The 3841-nt window shown below is 43.5% G+C and overlaps 1 pseudogene; it reads left to right on the top strand.

The window, feature by feature from the left end:
• The first annotated feature begins 679 nt into the window (after positions 1–679).
• LOC129556581 (importin subunit alpha-8 pseudogene) lies at positions 680–2211 on the top strand (annotated as a pseudogene).
• The last annotated feature ends 1630 nt before the right edge of the window (positions 2212–3841 follow it).

Raw genomic sequence — 3841 nt, 5'->3', positions numbered from 1 at the left:
ATGGATAACATTCTAGTATTGTAATTCAAACATGTGTTTTCAAACTGAATAAGAACCTTGTGTTGCTGACTTTGCTTGTGGTTAAATAACACTTAATGAGTCCAAGGAATAAAGCTATATATGATTGTTTAACATTTGGTAACTGGTACGCAGCATTTTTACCACAATAATAGTAAATTTCACTTGATAGTATATTTCAGGGAAGATGATAATTTAATGAATCATTAATATAAAACAAAGCAGAGCAATCTGAATGCTAAAAGATCCAATTTTTGATGATTTTATTGCATACTGAATTTCTTAAAAACTAAGACAATTTTAAATCTTTTCCTTTCTAATGCCCTCACCAAATCACTAAATAAGCTGTAATTACATGAATCATTTATAAAATGCTTCAGTTGAGAAAGGGATGGGAAGAGAGCAGGTAGGTATGCATCTTAAATGTGTGTGACACCTAAAGGAAAAGTTATTGTTACTTGGGGTGATATTGTGGCTGATTAGATCTAGATTTTAAATTGTATTTGAACAAGTCACTATTTTTACTTAAAATGGAATGAATGCTAAGACAATACCAAGATGTTCTGAACAGGAACACCCTATCAACACAGCTGATATATATATGTTGCATTCTGCAGCGACTGAACTGTATATATTATTGTATTTTAAAAGGATAGACATTAAGAATTTGGATGCTCCAGAAGAGAGGCTGAGAAAATTTAAGTATCAGGGCAAAGACGCCTGGAGCTCCGGAAAGCCAAGAAGGATGAGCAGGCCTTGAAGAGGAGGAACATCACTGATGTCTCACTTGACCCTTCTGATCAGCAGACCAAAGGGGCAGCCTCACCCTGCAAGAAATAATCAGTGGTGTCAATGCCTCAGATATAGAACTATGTTTTCAGGCCACCCAAGCAGCCAGGAAAATGCTGTCCCAGGAGAAGAACCCTCCTCTGAAGCTGATTGTGGACGCAGGACTCATCCCCAGGCTGGTGGAGTTCCTGAAGTCGTCCCTTCACCCCCGCTTGCAGTTTGAGGCAGCCTGGGCTCTGACCAACTTTGCTTCGGGGGCCTCGGAGCTGACTCATGCCCGCTGTGGACGGGAGCGCCATCCAGCCCCTGGTTGAGCTCCTGTCTTCCCCTCACATGACTGTGCGTGAACAGGCCATGTGGGCCCTCAGGAACATAGCAGGTGATGGACCAGAATTCAGAGACAATGTTATCTCGAGTGATGCCATTCCACATTTGCTGACCCTGGTTTCGTCACGCATACCAGTCCCATTCCTGCGCAACATCGCCTGGACCCTGTCCAGCCTGTGCCGGAACAAGAACCCCTACCCATCGAACCATGCGGTGAAGCAGATGCTGCCGGCCCTCTTCTACCTCCTGGGGCACCCAGACAGAGAGGTCCTCTCGGACACCTGCTGGGCCCTGTCCTACCTCACTGACAGCTGTGATGCGCGCATTGACCAGGTGGTGGACACCGGGGTCCTGCCCAGGCTGGTTGAGCTTATGAGCAGCTTGGAACTCAACGTCTTGACCCCCTCTCTCCGCACCGTGGGCAACATTGTCACAGGAACGGACCACCAGACCCAACTGGCCCTGGACGCGGGCATCTTGGGTGTGCTGCCCCAGCTCCTGACGCATCCCTGCTCCTCCACCCAGAAGGAGGCAGCCTGGGCCCTGAGCATCATGGCTGCTGGGCCCCGCCAACACATCCAGCAGCTAATCGCCTGTGGCACCCTTCCTCCCTTGGCGGCCATGCTAAAAAACGGAGAGTTTTAAGTCCAGAAAGAGGCTGTCTGGACGGTGGCTAACTTCACAACCCGGGGCTCCATGGACCAGTTGATCCAGCTTGTCCAGGCTGGAGTCTTGGAACCACTAATAAATCTCCTCACCATCCCAGACAACAAAATGGTTATCATCATCCTCGACAACCTTTTATTCACCCTCCAGGCAGCAGAGGAGATTTCTCAGAAGGAAAACATGGGTCTGCTGATAGAAGGACTTGGTGGGCTTGATATAATTGAGGCTCTGCAACTTCAAGAGAACCATCAGGTCGCCCTGACTGCGCTGAACATTATTGAGAGACACTTCTCCGGGGAAGAAGAATCTGTCACAGCCTTACCAACCCGGGACCAAGATCACAAGTTCTTAAAGGATTTAACAAACACATACCACTGCTGCACAACTCCTAAACCGGGACCCAGACCCTGAGAATTACTTCTTTAAGTAAACCCCTTCCCCTTGGTGTACCACAGGTGTAAAGCTTTTAAAACTGAACGTTAATAAAATTTTCCACATTTTTTTTTAAAAAAAGAATGATGTCATAATATAACTGTGGCAACTATGCCACACATCACAGTAGACAACTCAAAATTTTTATGAGACTCATTAAAACCATGCTGCTGCTGCTGCTGCTGCTGCTAAATCACTTCAGTCACGTCCGATTCTGTGTGACCCCATAGACGGAAGCCCACCAGGCTCCCCCATCCCTGGGATTCTCCAGGCAAGAACACTGGAATGGGTTGCCATTTCCTTTTCCAATGTGTGAAAGTGAAAAGTGAAAGTGAAGTCTCTCAGTCGTGTCCGACCCTTAGCGACCCCACGGACTCCAGCCTACCAGGCTCCTCCATCCATGGGATTTTCCAGGCAAGAGTACTGGAGTGGCTTGCCATTGCCTTCTCCATTCAATTAAACTACTATGTTTCTATTTCCCAATAATTTTTTAAAAAATAAAGGATATCTTTTCTGAAGTTTATTTACTATCACAGAGAAAAAATTTACATTTATGCAAAGGTATGTACCATTGATAAACAGTCATATACCCAAAGTTAGGAGACTTAAAACTATGTCTGAATTAGTCAATGACTTGTAGCTAAACACTGCTAAGACATGGAATGTGTCCTTCTTAACAATCCTTTCTACAATACAAGTCTGCAGCCAAGTTGCTGTAGAAATGTTTTGAAGTTAAATAAAAACATGTGAAACAAAAATATATTTAAATGCTGAGGACTTTCTTAGAAAAATTTTAATGTCTGCACAATTGGACACAATGTCATTCCGGGAACATATAAAGTTCCTATCAAAATCTCTGGTTTCGAGGTAGTAGCAAATGAAATACGGCTGTGTGTGTGCTTAGTCACTTGGTCATGTCTGACTCTTTGGGACTGGATGGACTATAGTCCACCAGGCTCCTCTGTCCTTGGGATTCTCTAGGCAAGAATACTGCAGTGGGTTGCCATGCCCTCCTCTGGGGGACCTTCTCAACCCAGGAATCAAATCTGTGTCTCTTGCATCTTCTGCATTGGCAGGCAGATTCTTTACCATCTGAACCACCAGGGACAAAGCAGGAAATATTTATTTACTGCTGCTTTCTTCATTTTCTCTTATGATCTGTTCTTTTTAATAAAGTTTATTCGCCTTCTGATGGTGAGCCTTCATCTTTTAGTCTCTGATTACATGTTACATTCATTGCCTTGCATTTTTAGAGATTGGTTAGTAATATACGAGAATTCTATTTTATTTGTTATAGTAGACCAGTTTATACCACAGAGTCAGAGGCTTTAAATAATGTTTAGAATTTTAGCAGTAGTCTAGTCAAAGTCATTAAATATCTTTGGGACTTCAAATTCTTCATTTTCGCCTACAACTAATTCAGGTAGAGCAAAAACTGGAATTGAGGTCAAATGATATATTTCGTATATTTTCAACCACTCTATAGTATGCCCTGAATATTAGGTGACCCATTAATAATTGCTCAAGTTTTTAGAATTAGGTAAGTCAGATAGTACCATTTACATTATAAACTTAAAAGGAAGATAATCCCTTCACCAGTGGTGGGAAA

The sequence above is a fragment of the Moschus berezovskii genome, chromosome 13 (genome assembly GCF_049115385.1).
Source record: "Moschus berezovskii isolate FMDL1 chromosome 13, NW_MosBer_1.0, whole genome shotgun sequence".
Classification (NCBI taxonomy): Eukaryota; Metazoa; Chordata; class Mammalia; order Artiodactyla; family Moschidae; genus Moschus; species Moschus berezovskii.
Note: the sequence above shows the minus strand (reverse complement) of the source record. Positions and strands in the feature narration are given on the sequence as shown.